The following is a 25,488-nucleotide window of genomic DNA, read 5'->3' as shown; positions in this document are numbered from 1 at the left end:
AGCATGTACCTCTCTGCTGATAAATGAGCCGCACTTAAGGTGCTGTGGCCAAGCAGAAGCACCAAATTTGTGCCGAACGGTTTCATCTTTCTGGCAATTGCTCAGAACATCAGATTTGTGGTAGCTGGGAGAGACCGTGGTTGAACATCTGCATATCTGCCATGTCTTTCCATAAAGAACCCCAGTCCATACACTAAGTGAAACTAATACAGGCTTCTTCATCTCTTTGGAACTTGGATTCTACAACATTCCCTTAGCTGTTCATTTCTGCGTTTAACAACTTTTGCAGTTAGAAAGTTAATTCTTACCCTGTAAACTAAATAGGGTCCTCTACCATTGTTACCAACTTCCTTTTGTTCTCTCCTTATTTGCTATTCCCAAGCTTTTTTTTTTTTTTTTTTTTTAAGTTTATTTATTTATTTCGAGAGAGACAGAGACAGCGTGAGCAGGGGAAGGGCAGAGAGAGAATCCCAGGCAGGCTCCGCGCTGCCAGCACAGAGCCCCATGCAAGACTCAAAACTCACAAAACTGTGAGATCGTGGCCTGAGCTGAAACCAAGAGTCGGGAGCTCAGCCGACTGACCCGGCCAGGGAGCCCCCTCCACGCCCCGCAAGCTTCTTCTTGATCACACGTTATTTTCTGAGTTCAAAATTTGTCTCCTACGACCTTTCTTCAAAGGTCCTGTTTTCTAAGCCTTTCACCACTTCCTTCTGGATCCTAAAAAGTCCCTCTGACTTCACTCAAGTTTTAGAGCCCAAAGCTGAACATGGACTTCAGGAAGACTGCAGTAGGAAAGCATCTGTTTGTGCCTGTAGGGATCATTCTCCAAATCGTTGCATCTGTGTTCACAGGTTTATCAGTTTTGCGTGTGTGAAGGACTAAGAGGCTGGTATCTGGAAAATTTTTCCTTTTTGCTTTAGTTTGAGTTTCAGATCATGGAACAAAAGTCAGACGTACAAGTCAGCTAAGTTCTTGGCCCAGATTTCAGCTGGCCTCCCTCTAATTTATTTGCTGGGAATAGGAAAGTGGGTGGTTTGGACATTTGGCTTGGTTGCTCTGTACTGATTAATCCAAATACGTTGAGAAAGAGCAAAGAACGAATGGGGATTAGAACACACTACAGAGTGATTTCAATTTTCTTGCTATGAAATATAGCCATTATTAAAACAAGCAACCTCTTCTTTTCTCCACTCATGACATATATTAATCCCACGTTTGTCTTGGGCTAAGATATCATAGCCCCCATTTTGTAGAGAAAGAATACTGGGGAGGAAAGATCAGTTCTGGCTTTCTGATCCTATCAGCTCTTCTGGGTCAAGATAAGATCTCTGGCAAGCAAACAAACAAACTATTCACTGCCCGTTCTCCTGGGTCAAAGACAGAGGAAGCCTGGAGTACTGAACCTTCCGTCTGAAATTAATTATTGGTAATGAAGGTCTTGGAGTGGAGAAAATTCTTACGGAAGGGCTCTTGCAAAAAGACTAGGGCTGCTGTGGTCCACCAGTCTAAAAGAAACCCTTCCTTTGCCCTACATTTATGGAAAGCCTTAATACTAAAAATAAAGACGGGGAGTGTATCTTCTCAGAGAGGGTTCAAGTCCTCCTTGCCCATTCCTCCCAATTCACAGACCTTTCCTTTAAGTTTATTTATTTATTTTGAGGGGAGGGGCAGAGAGAGAGGGAGAATCCCAAGCAGGCTCCGTGATGTCAGCACAGAGCTGGACGCAGGGCTTAAATCTCAAGCCGTGAGATTATGACCTGAGTCGAAATCAAGTTGGATGCTTAACCAACTGCCATCCAGGTAGCCCTCACTTTTACTTTTAAAGCAACCACTGTTAACAGTCTCTTGTGCTTCCTTCAAGAATATCCCTACGCGGGGGCGCCTGGGTGGCTCAGTCGGCTGAGCATCTGACTTCGGCTCGGGTCGTGATCTTGCAGTTTGTGAGTTTGAGTCCCGCGTTGGGCTCTGTGCTGACAGCTCAGAGCCTGGAGCCTACTTCAGATTCTGTGTCTCTCCATCTCTCGGCCCCTCCCCTGCTCATGCTCTGTGTCTCTTTCAATAATAAATAAATGTTAAAAAAAAATTAAAGAATATCCCTATGCGGGGCGCTTGGGTGGTTAAGCGTCCAACTTTGGCTCAGGTCACGATCTCAGAGTTCATGGGATCGAGCCCCACATCGGGCTCTGCGCTAACGGTGTGGAGCCTGCTTGGGATTCTCTCTCTCTCTCTGCCCCTCTCCTGCTCATGGTCTCTCTCTCCCTCCCTCTCAAAATAAATAAACATTGAAAAAAAAAAAAAAGAATATCCCTATGCTTCTGTCTTCTAGCCGCTTGCTTTCTGGATCTGCTGAATAGCTGACATTATGGGACCACAATTCATCATCCTGGTTCTCTTTACCAGGCTCTTTTAAAAAAATTTTTTTATTGCTTTTTTTAAATGTTTATCTTTGAGAGAGAGAGACCAAGCACGAATGGGGGAAGGGCAGAGAGAGAAGGAGACACAGAATCCAAAGTAAGCTCCAAGCTCTGAGCTATCAGCACAGAGCCTGACACGGGGCTTGAACTCAAGAACCTGGAGATTATGACCTGAGCCGAAGTAGGTGGCTTAGCTGACTGAGCCACGCAAGTGCTCTCTTTACCAGGCTCTTAAGCTAGAACGTCAGTCTTTCTCTAGTTGGTTTACCTTCTTGTTTTAACGAAATATCTCTTCTAGTAGGTTTCAATAGATGCTTGGGAAGCAAATTTGGTAAGATCTGACACAGTATAAAGTATCTTTATTCTATTTTTACATGTGAAATTTTGGCTAGCCATAGAATTCTAAACTGAAAGTAATCTCTAAGGATTTAAAGGCACTGCTCCATTGTCTGGCCTCTATTGTTGCCATTCTGATTCCTTGTCCTTAATATGTGACCTATTTCTTTCTAGAAAGCTTAGCATCTTCCCCGGTGTTCTAAAATATCATTAATGACATCCCTTGGTGTGGGCTGATTTTTATCCATTGAGTTAGATACCTTACTGGGCCCTTATAATCCAGAAATTTTCATGAATTATTTCTTAAATTTTTTTTAATGTTTCTATTTATTTTTGAGAGACAGAGAGAGACGGGGGAGGGGCAGAGAGAGAGAGAAAGACACAGAATCTGAAGAGGCTCCAGGCTCTGAGCTGTCAGCACAGAGCCCTATGCGGGGCTCAAACTCACAAGCTGTGAGATCATGACCTGAGCCGAAGTTGGACGCTTAACCGACTGAGCCACCCAGGCGCCCCGCGTGAATTATTTCTTTGATGACTTTCTCCTCTCCATTTTTTTAGTTCTCTCTTCTACAATATCTATTATTCAGATGATACTCTTTGATTTTCTTTCTTCTTTTCCAGCACTATATATATTTATTTTTTAACTCTACTTTTGGGGCAGCAGCCTCAATTTTATGTTCAGTTTCCTCCATTAAAATGTTCCTTTCTGCTATCATATTTAAAATTTTAAGAGTACTTTAAAAATAGTACATCATTCCTTCTTTCAAGGATGCAATCTCTTCTCTTAACTCTCGAAGATATTCATTCACCAATTTATTCAGAGGGGCAGGTTTATAATCTCTTTGTATAGTGTCTGGTTCCAAGTAGCTTCTTTCTGTCTGTAGTGGTGAGACTTTCAGGTTACAGACCCTTCTTAGTTGTCTGATGATCCTTGGTTGTTTGCTCATAGGTAAGAATGGAACACTCATTAATAATTTGGTGGGGGGGGGGCACCTGGGTGACTCAGTCAGTTAAGTGTCTGACTCTTGATTTTGGCTCAGGTCATGATCTCATGGTTCGTGGGATTGAACCCTCCCCCCCCCCCCGCCCCCCCAAATGGCCTTCACGCTGACAGCACGGGAGCCTGCTTGGGATTCTCTCTCTGCCCCTTCCCTGCTCACACGCACGTACATGTGCTCTCTTTCAAAATAAATAAACATTTTTTTTAATTAAAAAAATTGGGGCAACTGGGTGGTACAGTCGGTTAAGCCTCCGACTCTCGATCCCTGCTCAGGTCATGATTTTACAGTTCCGGAGTTTGAGCCTCACATCAGGTTCTATGCTGATGACGTGGAGCCTGCTTGGGATTCTCTCTTTCTCTCTGCTCCTCCCCGCTTGTGCTCTCTCATTCTCAAAATAAATAAATAAACTTAAAAAAAAATTAAAACAATTATTTGGAAGCTTTGTGCACATAGATAGGACTCGTCAGTTATGCTTTCTGTACAGGGAGATGTGATTGGACTTGTTCATGTAAGTTTCTTCTCTCAGGCTGGTCAGGTTCCCTAGAGATGAATCTTCCAAACTCCTGCCTGGCGGGGAAGGGCCTTTCTGGAAGTAGCAGAGGAGAGGATCTCAGAGTCTAAGTGTTTCTTATATAAGTTTTAAACCAATCCTCCTGTTTTTAGTTTCATCGCTTCCCCCACTAAAGGTACCTGATGTTCACCAACTACCAAGCTTTTTGAGGGTTCTGGGGTGCAAACACAATCGCTGTGCAGCTTTTCCGATCACTGGCTCAGGACTCAGCTTTAAGTCGGATAAATCCATTCACACTTGCCTTTCTCATTTCCAGCTTCCCCAAATTTTGTGGCTATTATCTCTTCTTTTCCCTGTTTATGGTGCTTTTGGTGTTAAGACTTAAGGAAAAAAGAACCCCCCTCACTGCCCCTCTCTGTCTTCTTTGAACTGGGAGCAGCTCTCCTTCCATAGCCCTTCATCCCCTGAAAACGTACGCCTGAGCAAAGTTTGCCTCCGCCCCCTTCTTGGGCAGGAGCACCTCTTGGCTGTTGAGTGGATCACTGTCGGCGGTGGTGCTAAAACCACAGGAGACACTGACATAGAGAGCCTCAGCAGCTTGGCAGCCCCACGTCCCCTGACCTCACTTATTCCCAGCCGCAGCTTCCGACCCAGCACCATTTCAAGGGACATTGACACAGCAGCCAAGTTCATTGGGGCTGGGGCTGCCTTGGTAGGGGTGGCTGGCTCTGAGGCTGGAATTGGGACTGTGTTTGGGAGCCTCATCATTGAACCCCTCCCTGAAGCCGAAGCTCTTCTCTTACGCCATTCTGGGCTTTGCCCTCTGGGAGGCCAAGGGGCTCTTTGGCCTGATGGCGGCCTTTCTCATCCTCTTTGCCATGTGAAGGAGCCATCTCCATTTTCCATAGGTTTTTCTCCCATATCTTATCTGCCCTGTATGTTCCTTTTCTGATATCTCCCCAGGCAGCCTGGGGTTGGCTCAGGGTTTGACAGAGGGAAAACAAATAAATGATGTATTAGTAAGAAAAGGAAAAAAAAAAGAAACCCCAAACCCTGTATTATCATTTTACTCTTGTGGTAGTTGTGAAATATGCTACCAGCAGCAAAACGCCCCTAAATGACACTTAACAGAGTTTGCTCTCTTGAATTACATGTTCTGATGGGTAGACTTTAAGTACAGTGAGGAGAGGAGAGTTCCATCACCAAATCAGGAAAAGCCGGAAGGAACCATCTAGATGATTTTTTTGAAGAATCAAGACCCTGGGAGAAAAGAGGCCGGATGGACGCTGTCCACCCTGAAACATGACTGCCTAGCGTCTGAGAACAGAAAGTCTTTAGAAGAGTTTGCAGACTCTATCAGCTAACGAGCCAGATTTACCACAGAGTAACTGCCTGGTCACTGGTGATAACATGGAGAAACAATAATGGCACCAAAACAATAAATAAAGAGGAAGGCAGGGCTTAGAGCCCGGGAGGGCTATTGCATCTGTTGTCTGGCACAAATAATTTCTCTTTGCTCTGTCGAAGCTGGCTTTTGCTATCTCCTTTCTATTTCTCTTTAAACGTTTCTCACATAGATCTCAGGTGGGGAAAAGAGGTCTAGGTCTAACCACACTAGAAATGCAGCAATGCAGCGAAGTTAATATCTGTTTATGATCCAATCTATGTATAAATCCAAACAACCATCACCAACAGGCAACTGATATAAAAGAGAAATGCTGTCTTCTACATTTACACCATTTACTTTACATGGTATACAAGTTTTCATTCTGGGGAGGTTATTAGAGGAATAATAACACCTTATTTACCATTTTCATCTACCCTCGGAACAAAAGAGGAAATAAGTCAGAATAAACATATGAGAGATTAAGTCAAATATAAACAAGATGATGAAAATGACTCTTGTCAAGGGATATTCCTAAAGTACTGGAACAGGTTATAGCAGTAAATGAAAGATTTTTCTCAGCAGGATATTCATTTTCTCATTTACTGATCGCCTCATATCCTTTAATCCTCCCTTCCCTCCAAATCTCAAACTTCTCATTTCCTGTTTCCCTGAAAAGTATCAGGTTTTTTTTTTTTTCTGTCACCTTATCAAAAGCTTCAATATGGCCACAACTCCTTTTTCTTCACTTCCCTCCTCAAGAAGTCCCACTGACCATGTGACCACTTGCCTCTTAAACCTATCTTCTTCTCCTTTACATTCTCCTACTTTTGCTATGGTTTAGAGCTAATGTCGCGCTCGCTCAAACCACTGTGAAAGCCTCCTTACTGACCCCATTGTCTCTAAATTCTCCTTCCTTCCAGACACACTGAATAGAATCAGAAGCCTAATCACCCAAAAGCATAGCACTTACCAAACCTTCATTAGCTCCTTGTTGCTGATTTAATAAAATCAAAATTCTACGGCCCACTGTTCAAGATTATCCATGAGACATCAATAACAGAGTATAGCGTTTAAGAGCACAGATGTTGTAGCCAGGGTACCTGAATTCAAATCCTAGAAGCTCTGCCTAGGGTTAAATTAAATTTCAATTTGGCAAACATCCACTGACGTCCTGGTATTTGTAAGATAGCTTCAGTTGCATGGGCATTTAAAATGAGTGACTATCAGAATGAGCTCAACAACCCAAGGGTGGAGGAAGATGTATACATGAAATGAATACCATATCTGAAGTGCAGACAAACATACATAAGAGGATTCAGAGAAAGGAGTGATTTAATTTTCCAACAAAATCCAAAAATATGACTTTGCCATGTTAGGACACAGATAAACATAATGCTCATCTCCTTTTCCCTAGTCTCATCCTGCTCCTAATTCTAATGTTTTCTAGGATTCCTGCTAGGTGACCAGTTGTGTCACCTGATTTCTTTTCCGAAGTACAGGCCTGCATGGAGAGCCAGTCTTACCATCATTGAGCCAATGATCTGTGCCCTGCTGAAGATCCTGGAGTCCTGACGTGATTCCAGGGACTTGAGAACAATGTACATAAACCCTACCCACCTCCCATGGGTTTCTCCCTAGCTCTGCATTTTGGAATCTCACCTTCCTTCAACACCCAGATCAAACACCAAGTTTTCTGAGGCTTTCCAGGATGCTCCTTGTCAGAAGAAATCTCGTTCTCTTTTATGTTCGCTAGACTGTATTTCCCCTAGGGATAGGATTGAGTGTCATTCACCTTTGTATGCCTCATACAATATCCTGTACATAGTGGGCTTGTACACACTTGCAGACTTGAAATTCCTGGCTTCTGAGAAGGTAGGAATGCATAAACTCAGGGAAGGGGTTATGATTTTGGAACTGCTTCTTACATATTCTCCAAGAATGGTTAGTAGCTTGTTTCCAAGTAATCCTTATTTCAGGGGGAATTTATGAACTTTTTTTTTTTTAGAACTTCCAGTTCTCTGCTTAAATTCTCCATCTACTCATGAATAGAATCCACCTTTTCTACTAGATCCTTAAAAATATTTACAGAAAGCATTTTACTGTGTTGTCTATTAATTCCGACATCTGGGCCACCTATAGGTCTGCTTCTATTGACTATTTTTTCTGCCAGTTATATTTTCCTGCTTCTTTATGAATCTTGTAACTTTTTATTATATGTCAAATGTTGTATGTGAACAAAGAATGGCAATACATATGCCTAGAAAAGGGCACGTCCCTTCCTCTGTCAGGCTGCTAGGATTGTGAGCTGAGTCGGTTTAATCTGTAGCAGAGCTAGGTCTGGACTTTGTTGTCTCTTTGGTTAAAGTCAGTTCACCACTGGTTTCAAATGTTTTGAGGATAAGGTCAAGACTATCTCAGTAGGGCTTAGGATCTGATCATAGTGAGACTCCAGATATCTCTGTCTATGCTGTATCGCCCAGCCCGGCTTTTTGAGCGGCTGCGGAGTGCTCTTTACTCCTGGTGGGCTGCTTCTATGCACTCCGTGAAAAGCCATTGTGCTTTAAATGGGTCTTTTTCTATCCTCCTGCCTTGCTCTCAGATTTCTGTGTAGTATGTTACTGCTGGGTACTCCATGAATGCTCTCTGTAACTGAGTAGGGACGGGGTGTCTTTCTCATCTTTCTACCCTGCCCTCAGTTGTTAACTTGCTGTCACTGTGTGTACTAAGCAATGTCCTCATGGGAAAGAACTAGGGGTGGGTGGGTACATATTTGCTCTGTGATTTAGTTTCCTTATAGCCAGCCAGCCTGTAGCCTTCAAAAGTTTTGTATGAAGCTGAGCTACTTTGTCCTTCTCTTCACCTAGAGCAGGTCTACTCCTCCTGCTGTTGTGCCTCTAGAATGAAAGCAGCTGTGCATTTCTTTCTTTCCTAGGAAGAGCTCGTTCCTTTCTGGAATTTAGTTTAATGTAGAATACTTTGTATTCTTAGATATTACAATTTTTGTTTACTAAGCTATATTTGTTATTTATCTAGCTTATTCTTGTTGTTTGGGTGGGACTGACTGTTATCGTGAGACTATACCACTCCTTTCAATAAATCAGCCTGTTGAGTGCTAATCCATTAAACCCTCCATCTAGAGCTGTAAGAATGGCAACAGATTCCTTTTTGTTCCCTTGCCCACTTCCTAGCACTGATACCACAGTCTTAGGGACACTCTGGGGCACCCCATCTCCCCTGGAGATGAAAAGAAGGACTGTGAGGAGGCCAGTTCAACTGAACACTGCTCTGTTTGTGTCGGTGCAGACACATGGCAATGCACAGGGCAGGGAACACTCCTCCCCTCTGGGAAAAGCACCAACACTAACGTAGGTCTTGGCTAGGACTGGCCACCCCTCCCAGGCTTCTCTCACACAGTCTGCTCCCCATATTTTAGGTCCAGCCATTCCACAGAACTTGAATAACCAAGGGAGCCCGCAGGCAGCCAGAGGGCCAAGGGTGTGGGCTAGCTAGTGGGAAGGGTGGACTAGCTTGTGACTACACAGGAAAACATCCTTACTGCTTCTCCAGTGCAGCTCTTCTAGTCCTTAAAAGTCAGACGTGAATACTGAATCGTTTCTCCATTTATCCAGAATATATATGCCTGGTGAGTCAGTAACCAAATTTCTCTGATTATTTACCACTTAATGGATAAGAGCTCTGGACACAGAACCTTACTTTCTCCTCTGAAGGCAGAGAAATAGTTGCAATAGGCTGGTTATAAGAAATGGAATTTAGGGGTGATTATCTTTACTCCCAAGCAGAGTTTTTGGAATTGGAAGCCAATATTATATCCCAAGGAGATACCTAGGACTCTCTGCTTTCCCAACTAGGAAAAGAAGAGCTATGCTTACCATCTAAACTGGAAATAGGCTCTAAGTCAGCAGGAAGCTGTTTGACCAGTGTACCCAGCTTCTGTGAGCTAAATCCCCAAACTACTCACAGAAAGAAGCCAGAGTTAGACTTAGGAGGCTTTTCAGTCCCTATCGCTGTACCAACGAGGGTGATTGGATTCTATGAAACAGACAAACATCAAATGGGGTGGAGGGGGAAAGGTCACAAATAGCCACAATTCTTGACATTGTCTCACTTGCTGGGGTTGATGGACACCGGCCTTGGTCAGGCACTTAAATAGGAAACAGTACCTGATGGTAAGACCAAGTGTAGATTAGATTTGAGGTCTGGTGGCAATCTTACAGCCAAGACGGGTGGGGGGCTAGCAAATGTGATAACCCTGACCCTAGGTTCCCTAAGAGCTACAATGACTATGGATCAAAACAAAAGGAATATTTTGAGAATGTAAGTACTTTAGACAATGCTCTCATTGGATGGCTGTGCAGCCAAGGGTACTGCATGACATCTGTTCCTGAAAGTCAAATTACTCTTGGTACTTCAAGGGGACACGGAAAAGAGTAGATAAGGTTTGGTCTAGGATCAGTCCAAGATAGAATTAAATACATAAAGAGACTCAAAATTAATCTGTCCTCCTGGGGAGGCTAACTTTAGGGCTGGCACGGGACCAGGTTGACCTCAAAGCGTATATACTTCTATGGACCAGAATACATTCCTGATATCGCTCTAGTCTTAAAATTTTCCATAACTTCCTTGGAACAAAACCAGCAACTAGCTTAGAGTTTAGATACAGATTTCCTGACTTCCACCCTCAAGAACATTCTTACCTTCTTGGATGAAATGCAATAGGTTAAACCATATGAAATTGTCGGTTTTGTAGGTAAAAAATGGTTACACACGGGTATTTCTATATGGTTCAATGTCAAATATGGTTATGTTCATGTCTGGCCTATGCTTTAGCCCTTGTTTGCTAGAGAAGTGTGGTAGTGGATTCTATACTCTTAACAGAAGGAAAACTCAATAGGAAGAAACAGAGTCAAATGACAGAAATGACAACTTGTCCCAACCTTGTCTGGTGCATTTGAGCAAGGAATCATGTTTTGAATTCAAGTCAAAGTTCCAAAGATATCCCATTCTTCATGTGTCTTTTATACTTTCTTCAGGACCATTCCTGGAGGTGAGCCACTCAGCTTTATACAGCCAGCTCAGGCTGCCCTAAAGGTCACTCAGACAGCCATGGAGATGTGGGTTCCTAATGAGAGAATTAGTGATGTTCCATCTCTGGTCCCTGAAGCAAGTGGACTCACTTGCTCTCCTTTGTTAACAAGGTGATAATCTCCTAGATCTGTGTAACATGGTAGTCACTAGCCATATGTGGCTACTAAGTACTTGAAACGTGGCTAGTCTAAATTGAGATGTATGGTAAGACCACCAAGATTTAATACCAGATTCCAAATACTTAGTATGAAAAAAAATCGTATCTTACTATAACTTTATATGGCATACTGAAATAATATTTTAGATATACTGGGTTAAATAAAATGTTATTGTAACTAATTACACCTGTTTTACTTTTTAAGCTGTGTCTACTAGAAAATTTTAAATTACATATGTGACTTACATCATATTTCTATCGGAAAGCGCTGTTCTAAACAGGAAACTTTTGGTCAATGAAATGTCAGCTTTGAAGAGCTGGAGTTCATTAGTTGCTGCAGTGATCACAGTTGGTCCGTGACCTGGGAAAGCTATGGTGTGCAGTTAAACTTCAGCTTATCCTTCCCAAGATGGCACCAAATGTGGTAGAATTGTTGGATGCGTGCATCGAATTATCAGCCACAGACCTCAGAAAGCATTCAAGAGATTAAAGAGGATAAGTGATTAAAAAAAAAAAAAAAGATAATGAAAGAGTCAGAATGAAATTGGGCAACTGTGTGATGTTCAGTTTTGCAAATGAATCAAGGCCATGTAGAAAAACCAACATTCTACTCAAGTACTGCCAAAGTTCTCCAAGTCAGTAAGTAACCTCTCCTGCTCCCCACCCCCATGTGGCCTCAGAGCACTCCAAGAGCAAGGGGGAGTGCAGTGTCTGCTTCATTACATGTCTGTGGTTTGGCAGAAACCACAGCAAGCTAGCCTGATCTGGCCAACAAAGCCAGGCAATGGGAGGAAAGGATGAACTGCACAGAGTGAGAGATTCAGAGGAAGAGGGGGTAGGGTGGAGAAGACGCCAATGTAAATTTTTTAAGCTAAGACTTTGCCAAGTCTTAATCAAGAGTAAAGATCACCTAGAAGAAGGGACCCTAAAGGACAAGGTAACCAGAGTCTGATACGATATTGGAGGAGACGTACAATTAGGAAAATTTCTTTGGCCTCCTTGATATTTTGGCAGCAAGCTCACACCAGGATCCTAGCGCATAAGAAAACTAATGGTTTCAGTGACTTGTTGAAGACACTTCCTAAATTTCAGTTTGAATCACAGAACTACCTGGTTAATTTTGTTCGTCTCTCAAATGCTGAGGCTAATTTTGTGAATGGCTATGGGCTGGGGACCCAAAGTGCGAACTGAATTACTACAGATTTGCTTACATGCTATTACTGGCACCACTGAAAAATCAGAGAACATAGTCCCGGCAACTTTGAAGCCTATCACTTTAGGGCATCTGTGGCAACATCTAGGTGATGAATTTTTACTCAGATGCAACTGGGAAGTTTATAATGGTTAATACCACAAATTTTGAAGACATTTCTTAGAGATCTGAAGTAAAAGCCAAGGAAATTAGACCCCAGTGCCCTACTGTACCTTGACCATTCTGTAAAATTCAGAAATCGCAGATTTCCCCTGTGGTCTTATTCTTTTAAGTCACTCGGCTCATAATTTCTACAGTGACCGCCAAAGTTCCCTGTGGCATCTAACGGGGGAACAGCGTAGATAAACACTGGGCCGCCATACCACCGACAATATGAAACATCATCCTAATGTCCTCACTGAGCAAGGACTTGTGTTATTTCCGATGATGCCTTATATAACAGAAAAGTGAGAAAACTTCTGCTTGTCCCCAGTTTTAGCTCACCCCAACTCTTGCTCAAGTTGGAGCCACGATCAGCAGGTCCACTTGAGCTCACTCCCCTTTTCTAGAGGGCCTGAGGTTTTTGAGTGGTGGTGATAGGGTCACAGGCCCAGTCCTAGGCAGAACCCCACTCAGTCCAAATAAAGACATATGTTTTTCTTTCATACCCTATGCCTGAATCTGTACAGGTGTCACCTAAAAGCAAGTATGCTTTTAGAGAGAGCTAGCCTGGTAGCATGGAGTCCTTCATTGGTCTGGAAAATTGGATGCCCTTGCAGTGGTGTACAAAATTCTGTGCACATGTGCACTTTTCTGGCCTTGGACCATACTTTCGGATTCTCAGGTGTCTATGGCCTAGGAAAAAAAGTTTCTTTAGATTATTGTCTTGCCTCAGAGCACCATGCTTCAAGCATTGCCTTCTTGATTCTGGCATTTAATCTTCGCTCCGAGGTTAAAAGAGTTTCTTAAGCCTAGACAGACCAAATTGTGTCCTCCCTACCTAATCTTTACACTGAAGCCATAATTCCCAATGGTTACATTTGGAGATAGAGCCTTTAGTGAGGTAATTCAGGTTAAATGAAGTCATTAGAGTGGAGACCTAATCTGATAGGGTTGGTATTCTTATAAGCAGAGGAGGAGACACCGGAGAGCTCTTTCTGTGCATGCGCACAGGGAAAGGTTACGCAGAGACGCTGAGAGAAGGTCTACAAGCTTGAGAGAGGTCTCACCAGAAACCCAACCTGACGTCATCTCAACCTCGTGATGTTAGCCTTCAGAACTGTGAGAAAATAAGTTTCTGTCGCTTAAGTCTCCGAGCCTTTGGTATTTTGTTGAAGTAGCCTGGGCGGACTAATATTACAATTAAGTGATGAAAACTAGCTTATTCTTTATTGTTACACCAATACCCCCAGCAGGCTGCCTTGGACACTGACCACCTCCATGATCCAGACAAGTTTTCAATTCAGAGATTTACTCATTTAAATTTTTGATCATAATACCACAGGCCATTACAGCTGAACTAAAATACCCAAATCCGTCAGCTAGGCTCAGTGGAATCTATGGACTGAGAAAATCAAGGAGTCAAGCAAAGTGGAAGGAATTATTGCTTTGACTTGGCAGCAAAATAATCCTGGCGAAACTCCACCTTTTTATGATGCAATCAGGTTCTGTGCGTGCTCCTCTAATGACACGACACACGATTATTCAGCCTCGCAAACAGCTTGTATAGCACTTTGTGGAACAAAATGGATGCAACAGGATTAGAGGTATCAATATGTTTTATTGGGATCTTAATGTGGGAAAGGGTAATTGCAGGGTGGCGGGCGAGAGACAGAAGTGAGAATCGAAGGGGAAGACATGAGAGACTGTTTCCGAGGTGTGGTTTAAAGCCCTGCCATGTCAGCTGGCAGGGCCAGAGCAAAGCAAAAAAAAAAGAGCAGAAAGTTGAGCTGTTTAACGGGAGTCTCCTTAATTAGGACCAACTGTGGGTGAGGAATGCTGAGTCGGCCGGCCACAATTTGTTTGAGTTTTCTCTAGTTTCAGAGATTTCCCTTTTTGCCCGCCCCCCACCCCCCCCTTCCCCTCTACTGTTTTTGCAGGGGTAGGAGTGAAAAAACAAGGTAACTTTCCTCTCTTTCTCGGGTGTGTCCAAATGAGGAAATTTAAATCCCCCACCAAGTAAGAGGGGACTCTCTCTCAAGAAAACGGGAAAATTCTCAGGCGTGCCGTCAAGTTCACCTTCAAAGAATAAGCGGCAGCCCTCTGAGGGCAGGCTCTGGAATACTGGATATGCGCCTCTGTCTCCACTGCTCTTTATTACCGGAGGTGAAATCAGTTTGTCTTAGCCTCAGTTTTCCCAAGTATAAACAGGTAATTCGGCACCTACAGAGCAAAATGTTTGGAAAGTTGAACGTTGGGGAGAAGAATTTTGGTTCTGAACTTGGGCAAAAAATATATCTTGACAAAAACTAAGAAGTCACGAGATTAAAAGGAGCCTGGGTGACTCAGTCGATTAAGCATCAGACTTCGGCTCAGGTCATGATCTCAAGGTTTGTGAGTTTCGAGTCCGCAGTCAGGCTCTCTGCTGTCAGGGTGGAGCCTGCTTTGGATCTCTGTCCCCTGCTCTCTCTGCCCCTCCCCTGCTCCTCTCTCTCTCTCTCAAAAATAAACATTAAAAAAATATTTTTAAAAATTCGAAGATGAAATGAAATGAAGATGTCAATTGATAAAAGCAATCTTAATTTGAGTTTCTGTGTTTTTATCAAAGAAGAGTCGGAAGGAGGCTCTAAGAATAGTCACTAGGGTATTATTTTGAACAAACATTTCCTTTTCTTCCCCAAACTGTCACAGATGTTCCATCTTAGAGATTTTTGGAAAGGGATGAAAATGATTATTTGATTTAAAATTTCATAAGATACTTCCCGTTTCCTTCCCACTTCTCACCATATTCTTCCCGGGGCCTTTTTTAGGAGGCTGTCACACAATTCCAAAATCCTTGGCTAACTGAAAGGAAATGATAACAAGCATCTGCATTTCTCCATTTTCTTAGAGCGGTCAGGAGTTAAGAGACAACTGACAATATTCTGAAATGTAGGAAAGGTTCAGGTTCAATGCCTAGAGCGGGGCTTGGCAAGTTTTTGTCTGTAAAGGACCAGACAGTAAATAATTTAGGCTTTGGGGGCCATATGGTCTCTGTTGCAACTACTCAGCTCTGCCATTGTGGCACAGAAGCACTCACTGACTGTATGTAAACAAATGAATGCAGCTATGTTCCAAATAACTTTATTTATGGACAATGAATTTGAACTTCACGTAATTTTCACGTGTCACAAAATATGACTCTCCTTTTGATTTTTTCCCCCCAATCACCTGAAAACATGAGAACCATTCTTAGCTTTTTGGGCTGGGCAAAAACAGGCAGTGGAGCAGATACAGTCCAGAAGGCCCAAGTTTGCCGACCGCCGGGCTAGACCAAACTAAAAAGGAAAAGGAAAAGAAATAATAATTCCTCGATTGACAAGTCCTGGGCCACAAAGCAGTTTTGGACCAAGAAGGACCCCCACTTTTATTCCCTTTCAGTGCCTTTCTGATCTAACCTGTTCAGTTGACAGTCAAAACCAGATTTTTCAACCAGCAATACCACTGGCTCGGTTTTGACTCAGGGAAAAAAAAATAGGGGGTGGGGGAGCGGAGGGGGAGTCGCTGGTGAGAGGCGGGGGGAAAAGAAAAAGAAAACACACGCTCGTATTGTTTGCACCTCACCCCCAATCCTCCAGCAGAATCAGGCAGTACCACTAAGTAAGATGGGATTCAAACATATTTGCAGCTTTTACAATGATTTATGCAGGACTCACTGGCAGAAGCAAAAGCCTTTTGTAGTTAGAAACACAAAACCTGCTACACAGACCTGTTGGAGGAAGTCCTATAATTTTTTTTTAATGTTTGTTTATTTTTGAGAAAGAGAGAGAGACAGAGCGCAAGCAGGGGAGGAGCAGAGAGAGAGGGAGATACAGAATCTGAAGCAGGCTCCAGGCTCCGAGCTGTCAGCACAGAGCCCGACGCAGGGCTCGAAACTGCAAGATCATGACCCGAGCCAAGTCGGATGCTTATCCAGCTGAGCCACACAGGCGCCCCCGGAGGAAGCCCTATAGAGTGCACATGTCCTGTGCACGATTCTGTTATGATTATGGCAACAGAGAGTCAAGTCCTGCCACTCACCTTCCGATCTCAAATCACCCTGTTAGTTCACAGTGAGAATCAAAAGAGATGAAAAAAGACAGGAATCAGGCCCTAAAGTCATACTACTAGGCTAAAGAATCTGTGCAACTCTGAGCAGTTTCTGGCAGCTCCAAAAGATTCCGGCCAGACTGCTGGTGTGAAATGCTGAGTTGGCAATAAACACCTCTAGCCTGTAAGCTACTCTCTCTTCGTGGAACGAGGCTTCACCACAAACCAAATGGACTGCCAGGCGTTCCCTTTGAACACATCACTGCCCCCCCCCTTTTTTTTTTACTTCTTTGTATCACATTCAATCTTCACACTCGATTCCCTGGCCTTCCATTATCACCTTTTTTTTTTCTTTTACTCTATTAAATAATAAGTCCACTTTCTAACCTCTTCTTTAGAGTTCCACAGAAACGGAGATCATCTTTTTTCAATTCACCGAGCCTCAGTTTAAAATCCTGACTCAAAATAGAGGGCTAAAGCGCCACCCAAACTTTCTGCCTGTAATTACCCTAATGCTGTCCACATTTAATCTACAAAAGAAAAACAAAACAAGGGACATTAAAAAAGAAAGCTAGCAAAAGAGAAACAAACACCAAATCCCAAATCCTAAAATCTAGATCTAGAGAGGAAAGTATTAGACCCTAATTCCTCATGTCTACCTGCCTGCATACTATCATGTTGACCTAGCATGCTGGTTAGAGAGACCCAAGTGTCTCTTTATTTACATCCAGGGGCGTGAGCACCTAGGAGGATATACTCAGGATAAATGCAAAGTATGTGACATTTAGTAATACACTTAAAGGGAATGGTCATCCAAATCCATGGATTCACCATGACTACTCTTGTTTTCCATTTCAAAAGTAATAGTAAGAAACCAATCCATAGCAGAATGCAAGCACTCCTCTCCTCCGTACCCTCTTGAGATCCCCAGGGAGAAATTCAGTGAACAACCTTGGATGAAGAGGGTTACTCTACCACAGGTCAAATGCAGGGTCACACAAAACAGTCGTTGTCCCTTCACTAAATATAAAGGAAAATAAACACTCAGGGCTGGTTGGAGAGTGACACAGAAGATAAAAGATGAAGCTGTGTCCCAAGTTATAGAAACTTTTTAAGGAAAATGTTTAAGGCTTATTTATTTTTGAGAGATAGAGAGAGCACGAATGGGGGAGGGGCAGAGAGAGGGGGAGACACAGAATCTGAAGCAGGCTCCAGGCTCTGAGCTGTCAGCACAGACCCCGACATGTGGCTCGAACTCACGGACTGTGAGATCATGACCTGAGCCGAAGCTGGACGCTCGACCAACTGAGCCACCCAGGCACCCCAGTTATAGAAACTTTTAGTACAGCCTAGTTAGATCACTTTCAAGTTTCAACCTCAGTGACTTTGACTAGATTTCTTCATTCCCATAACTTTTGCAACTCCTCTTTATGTCCTGCCCTCATTTAAAGTCCAAACTAAAAGTATTAATCATATATGATGGCACTGGCCATGGGGGTAGGAGTAAAGGGTGGTAACAGTTTTCTCCTTTCACCTTCCCACAAAGACTTAGAACTTGAGATCTTGAAGGACTTCGTGGGTTGCCAGGGAGGCTTATCAATTTGTTACAGGGGGAGCTTGTCCGGTCCTTCAACCAGCACCTTGATATCATCGTTTCAAGAGAAATAGTCGTGAGAAGGTGGGACAATTTAAGGGCACTTCATAATCGACCATTTCTCAATCTGTACAGACTCAGCACTAAAGATTTCCCCTGGAGCCAGGCAATCCATATAAACGTCTGAGCCTGCTTTGTGAAAAACTGTTCATTTAGTCAGCAGGTAGGCTGGGATCAGACTCAACATCAGCTACTCCTTATGCCCACCCCCCCAAACATAACCAACATAAGCTCTACGTTGCTGGAGAAACGTGTAGCAATGTCCTGTACTTAAACAGAGGAAAGTCTGCAGTTTTACTAAAGACTCACGGCTCTCTGGAAGACAACCTTACCTAATTTAGGAACCTGAGGGGACAACCAAATGATACTAACAAACACTCAGAGTCTTTGCATCATACCTTCCAACTTCAGAAATGCGGAAGCCCAGGGCTTGGTCTCCTTCAGTCTGCGGAGTGAACGCGGCTCTCTGACTCATTTTATTACCTGTCTATAAGCTTGCATCAAATCAGAGCAGTGCCTCCGCTTTTCTAGTACTGAATGCAGTGTCAATCCAAGAGGTGTTTTTTAAAAGGCATCTTCAGGGGCACCTGGGTGGCTCAGTCGGTTAAGCGGCGGACTTCGACTCAGGTCATGATCTCGTGGTCCGTGAGTTCGAGCCCCGCGTCGGGCTCTGTGCTGACAGCTCAGAGCTTGGAGCCTGTTGCAGATTCTGTGTCTCCCTCTCTCTGACCCTCCCCTGTTCATGCTCTGTCTCTGTCTCTGTCTCAGAAATAAATACACGTTAAATAAAAAAAAAAAAAAAAGCATCTTCAATACACTGCCTTTTATACTGATCCTTTTATCAAAAGGGCATGTATTTTACATTACTGTCTAGTGGAGATGCCAGATTTTGTGTTGATCCATGCAAACACTCTAATCTTAGTTTTCTGGGCGAACATCACCAACCATTATTAAGACAACAGTCACCGTGTGCCCAGTATTGAACTATGTATATACCGAGCACTTTGCTGGCATTTAGTCTGCATATTAACCCTGAGTTAGATACCACTTCCGTTCTACCTCTATGAGAGCTGAAACTTAAGACAGGGGAAGTTATGCGCACAAGGTCCTACAGCAAGTTAAGAACCAGAGCCAGTTTGGTATCAGGATGTAACTCTAAAGACCCTGTTTTTTAACCACTACATATACTATAAACAGTCCCTCCACGAGAGACAGAACGGAAGTTAGGGGTAGTCAATAGCAAAACTAAATCAGGCATTTACTCAGATCACTAGGGAACCATTTGGTATTACTTCTGCAGTGGATTATTTGGCAGCTTTCCAAATGGCGTTCCACTGGAGGGCAGTGATCACTTATGCATCTCCTGGGGCTCTTTGCACAAAAAGGTGGTCTCAAGGTCAAATTTAATTTGTGTCTGCTCCATCACTTTTACATCCTATCTCAACAGTGACTGAAGGCTGAGACTGACAATGGTGAAAAAGAAATGGGTTCGTTCCTAGACCTTCACAGACTGCAAACCAAAACCCAATTTGCCCGGGATGACTCACTCCTGGCCAACTAAAGGGAGGGCTTTAGCAAAAAGAAGCGTGTAGGAAAGTCTAACTTGACAGAGACCTTTCATATTTGCTCCAACCGATTCTTACAGACCGCAAAGGCAAACTGTAGCATGAACACCACCAAATAAAATCTCCACGGCACGAGCACACAGTAGAATCGGGAAAAAGCAATTGTTGAGGTGGCAGAAGCATAGGAGGGAGAGTAGCTAATAACTGATTTAACCATCTGGTGGGTAGGTTGCTCTTCTTGGACAACCCTCTTTGGCCCTCCTTCCCCCCTCGAAAAACCCATCCAGGACTCTACCTGGCCTTTGAATATCAAGTTCATTCTTCTGCATGTTGCTTTGCAAAGGAAGTCTTTTTAACCCATGCGTAAGAGTCGAAACACCATTCCCTCACAGTGAGGAGAGGGGGGAAATGCTGGATGAGCGCCCCCAAGTAGGACCGCTATATGCGGTCTTTTAGATTCAACAGAGCGCCTGTGGCCCTAGGGAAAGGGGGAGCCAGGGGCCGCCCTACACACGGCGCGGCCCTGGGCCTTCCACATGGGCCGCGGAATTGGCTGCGTCACCCCTAGAACTCCTCACTACACGCTCGCATCACGGCTAGGCGGGCCAAGTGATACTCGTGGTGCCTCCTTTTCAGACAGCTGTCTTACATTTTAGGCATGGGGCAGTCTTTAGAGTCTAAGTCGTCAGTGCGACGGCCCCTCACAGCTTTGGCTTGGGAATCTACAGCAATTTAGCGGCTCCTGCGGGCTTCCGCCTCACCGGAGGAAGTCCCGCCCACCGGCTTCCTCTCCTCTCTATCAACACCTGGCAACTGCCAATGGCTCTTCTTGGCGCTGCGGTCTGTGCCGCTTGCGCGTCTGTTTTCCTTCAGGTGCTCATCTTACATGGTGATCTGAAGTCCAGAGGCGTTTATTTAGGGAGTGGCCGTGTGTGGGAAGGCTGGTGTGTGCTAAAAAACTGACAGCAACGGAACAGGGCCCAGGCTAGACTTGAGTATGAGGGCACTTTAGAGACGGCTTCCTCATGCAGAAGAGCTCGGTCACCCAATCTTGGAGAAACCACAGTCCTGCAAGCGCTAGACATCTCAAAATGCAAGAGGAAATGTTCCTCACTCGTGCCTCGCTGGATGAAAATGAATTCAGAATTGTTTCCTAGGCTAATGGCAGGTGTCCTGGGTCAGCTGATTTTAGAGAATGTCATTTGATTACAGCATTGAAGACGGAGTATATGCTATGAGCCACAGTGATGTGTAGCCTCTATTCCAAGACACAGGATCAAATATAGAAACTGAAAGAAACCTCTAAAGACTCTTCCCCCATTAGAGATCTTGAGGAGGAGTTGCTTTTTCAGATATTCAATGGAGTGTATGGCACAAAAGTCAAGGCCCAAGGGCAGGTTGTTGAACGGGGAGATAATGGGAATTGCTTTTTTTGCCGATGACATCCTGGTGAGAGAACCAGCAGCATTGCACTGGTCAGTGTAACAGTAGAGCTTTTATGGAAAGCTCACTTTAACATCCTCTTATACCACACCTACCACTATTATTGTAACTACGGAAGGAAACCTTTGGGGGCCAAGAAAGAATCATTAACTGATCAATCACAAAGCTAGCCTGAGTAGAAAAAAAAAAGAAAGGAATTGTCCCGTAAGTTCCATGCCTTTTTAAAAAAAAATTCCCTAGAGAAGGATTAAGTATAAAAAAAAAAAAAAAAAAATACCGGATGCGTTGGAAGACAAACCTATGAGTCTGAAAAAAGAATTTTTCTTCAGGATGAAAATGCAGAGAATTTCTACATATTCAGTCAGGTGAATGCAAACTACTGGCTGAAAAGCTAAGCAGCAGGAGGTGGGGGTTCTGAGGCATCATGAATGAGAATGTTTTGCAGAGTCAGCCTGTTTGGCAACCGCCCAGGACATCATCAGCCAAGGAGGTCAAATGTTCAGTTAGCAAAGGTAGAGGTCCTTGAGATCCTTCTTGGGCCCTGCGTGGACATCTTGAAGAGAGAGATGAAACAATTCGAAGAGCTGATAAAATGGTTTTGTTTCAGAATAAACAAGAAAGTATGAAGTGTTTGAAGAACTAGGCTTTTTAAGTGCCTGAAAATACGACTGTAGTGCTTTAATCTAGATAAACTCGGTGAAAACACATGAAAACGGGAGATTTAAATACTTTCATGTAGGCTCTGCATTGTACTTGTATTTGTGCACTTTCCCCTTCATTTCCAGTCTGTTCCTTGGAACATCTTAACTCTCAGAGGCAACGTTTAGCTCCTACCACGGCTACTCTTTCCTGGTGAATCCATTCTGCTTACCCTCTATAATTAAAAACAAACAAACAAAACAAAACAAACAAAAAACCCCAAAGTTCCCTTCTAGGAGACTCTTCCCCATTTCAGGCATCAGGAGTGAGCCCCCTTTAAGGAATTCACCTTCCAGGTACTTCTCCCACATATAGGAACTCAAATGCCTTTATGTAAAAGATTTAATTATTTTTTAGGTTTTTTTTTAAATGTTTATTTATTTTTGAGACAGAGGGAGACAGAGCGCGAGTGTGGGAGGGGCAGAGAGAGAGGGAGACACAGAATCTGAAACAGGCTCCAGGCTCTGAGCTGTCAGCACAGAGCCCGATGCGGGGCTCGAACCCATGAACCGTGAGGTCATGACCTGAGCCGAAGTCAGACGCTTAACCGACTGAGCCACCCAAGTGCCCCTAAAAGGTTTAATTTTTACTTTACTGGGGCAAGAGGGTTTTTTTTTTCTCTGTGTGTATGTCAATTCTTTCTAATATTGCTGCAGACAACTGAAGTATGTTGTGTGCAAAATGTTAACTGGACAATACTTAGGCAGGGTATTAAGTTACGGTTGTCTTTGCTTTGAATTCTTATCACTGCTGTCTAAAGGCACTAGTTTCTCTAAAATTTTTCTTAAAGTATCTGAAGTTATGCCTCTGTTCCTGACTGCATTGTATTTACGTTATACCTGAAGCTATATTTTCTTTAACATTTTGGTAAAATTACACTGTGTGAAATGTTAGTCATATGGATTGTATTGCTAATTTTATCTTGAGAGCCAATTACACATGTTGAATAAAATGAATTCTTTCCCCAGTTAAAAAACGGGTTAAGTTCATGATACTGTGGTTTATAATAAGAATTATATATATTTGGTTCTTGTCCCTGTTTCTGGCACAGAGCTCCTGAAATCCTGGGAACTTCCTAAGTGATGACAGTGATACCAGGTGTCTTTAGTTAGGTCAATGTGGTGACTTTTGGACCCCACCTAAGGATGGGGAGTGGTTGCCTGGGGAACCAATCACGCGGTTAGAAGGTTGGAACTTTCAGTCCCTCTAAGGTTGAATTCATTGGCAAAGGCCAATGATTTAATTAGCCACGCCTACAGAATGAAGCCTCCGTAAAGACCAAAAAGGACAGCGTTTGGAGAGCTTCTGGGGTTGACGAACATGTGGAGCAGCTGAGACAGCCACTCAGGGGACCCAGAAGCTCCACACCTCTTCCCACATACCTTGCCCTATGTGTCTCTTCCATCTGGCTGTTCCTGAGTTGTATCCTTTTATAATAAGCTGGTACTCAAGTGAGGAAATGTTCTCCCGAATTCTGTGACCTACTTTAGCACATTAATCCAACCCAGGGAGGGGATGGGGGAACCTCTGATCTACAGCCGGGCGGTCAGAAGCCCAGGTGACAGCCTGGGCTTGCAACTGGCATCTGAAGCGGGTGGGAACAATCTTGTAGAAGTGAGCCCTTCACCTGGGGGACCTGATGCTCTCTCCAGGTCGACACTGTCAGAATTCAGATGAATTGTGGGATGCCCAGCTGGTGTCAGAGAATCATGCATCCGAATCGGAGATCAATATAACAGGACAAAATAAAATTGTGTCCTGTGGTACAAGTAACGCAAAAATCCTAGCATCGATGACAGCGCTGAAAAAGTAAAAGCAGAGCCGGCAGGAGAGGGTTACCTCTGGTTTGATCCTGGTGCCTCCTCACTCATGAGCCGCATGGGGAGAACCCGCATTTGTAGGCTACCATCTGTCCTTTCAAACTGCCCACACTCACCGTCTTCACGTTACCTCACATGTACTCCTCCACCCACTGGAACTTGGACTTCATCCTCACCACTTCACTAAAATCTCTCTGGCCAGGATGACCAAGGCTCTGTATATTGCTCAATCCACTTAGGATTTTTTAGTCGTATTTCTCCAGCCTGTCAGTTGCATCTGTCAGTGTCCGTCACTCCTTGAAATTCTTCCCTTTGCCTCAGTGACAGCATTCTCTTCCTGTGCTCCCCCCCTTCCAGACTCCCTCTTCCTCTGCCAACTCCTTAAATTTTGGTCTTTCATTGTATGTGGCCCTTGACTTAACTGGTATTCTCATTCTGCCCATTTTCCTTGGAGTTCTCTCCCTGGCATATAGGACAGCAAAATATCTTCTACAGGGTAAGAGAGGTTTGATGGAGGGGTCTGGCACAGAGTAGATTCTCAATAAAAACATGCTGAAGGAATGAAGCATGGGATATTAAAATGCCTTTAGGGATATGGTGGAGAATCCTACCAGGGTCTGTGGTGGGAAAGAAGGCCATATGGAAAAATAACTGTTACTAAACTGTTACTAAGACTAAACTGTTTGTCTTCTTCAAAGCAATTTTATTCTACTGGGGGTTCCCAGGTCCTAATTTTCCTTCACATTCCCCCTCCTTGGGCTTTCATTTGCCATCAAACTGGCAATGTACCTAGATTTGGCAAAGAGTATAATAGCTTCAGCTTGGGTTCCTATAGTTGGGAAGGTTAGTCCAGGATCTTCTTTGTTCCATCTTTAGTTTAAAAACAATCACCCTGTATAATTACTCATTAGAGGCCAACACTTTACATAGCCCCCAATATGTTTCTGGAAAACAACGCCTCTTCAGAGTTTGCCCAGAACAGCTTAAAAACACAAGACAGAAGCAGAATCTGCTATGAAGTTGTTTATGTGTGAAAATTGCGTGACCTCTCATAATGAAAGCCATCTTGAGAACCCGAAGCCTTGTCATTTCTGTGGAAAACACTTATCCTGACCAATGCAAAATACACAGCATCTGAGTTGAGCACTATCATTTTGAAGGAATAATCGGAGAAGCACTGTAAAACATTACCCCGATCTCTTTAATAAAGGCATTTGAAAGATACATTCTTACACCAATGTTAACCACTCTCCGATCCCAGACAGTAGTCAGATATGAGGTCACCAAGTTTTCCGGTCATACACTGGATGGTAGAATTTAATAAAAAAAAAGAGGTTTTCTCCAATTACCCAAATATGGGCTGAAATTTAAATATAGCACAATTGCTTCTGCTTTTTCCACTTACAAAATATGCTATGTAGCGTCTACAGGGGATAATCAATTCTCCTCGGATGGACTGCAATAGTTATGCCACAGTGGTGCCCAAATTGACAACCTAAAAAGTATTTACAGTATCTTTTCCCCCCAAATAGCCACTTCTTAGATAAGTGAATGCTCTTCACTTGGGAAGACACGTATAGGCCGACCAAGAGAATTTTTTTGGCTTAGGGGGATGCGGGTTTCCAATCCATTCTCCGATCCCAAACGGATCTGAGATACTATACAAGGTAACCTTTCATCTGAGCCTCCTCCCCGCCCCGGCCCGAACAACCCATACATTCTTTCCTAATGTAAAGATTTCCAACAACAGCATAAAACTAGCTGTTAATAATAGGTCCCGACATGTAAATTACAGCGGTCTCCAAAAATAAAGCTTCATGGGGGAAAAATTTGCAAGTTACCACTGTGAGGTAGATGCAGTGAAAGAACAGTTTCCTCACACCACGGAAATCTGGATGTCCTCGCTCAACTGGCAGACAAGTATTCCGAAGGCAGTCCTTGGGAGCGATTTTTTTGTGTGTAAACCAAACCATGGC

The 25,488-nt window shown here is 43.6% G+C and overlaps 1 protein-coding gene and 1 pseudogene across 10 annotated transcripts in view; one reads left to right on the top strand and one right to left on the bottom strand.

The window, feature by feature from the left end:
• The window catches only part of NAV1 (neuron navigator 1), a 247,903-nt gene that overhangs the window by 35,031 nt on the left and 187,384 nt on the right, over nucleotides 1-25,488 (bottom strand). The window lies entirely within an intron of this gene.
• LOC125155599 (ATP synthase F(0) complex subunit C2, mitochondrial-like) lies at nucleotides 4,622-5,146 on the top strand (annotated as a pseudogene).

Source organism: Prionailurus viverrinus, chromosome F1 (genome assembly GCF_022837055.1).
Source record: "Prionailurus viverrinus isolate Anna chromosome F1, UM_Priviv_1.0, whole genome shotgun sequence".
Taxonomy (NCBI): domain Eukaryota; kingdom Metazoa; phylum Chordata; class Mammalia; order Carnivora; family Felidae; genus Prionailurus; species Prionailurus viverrinus.
Note: the sequence above shows the minus strand (reverse complement) of the source record. Positions and strands in the feature narration are given on the sequence as shown.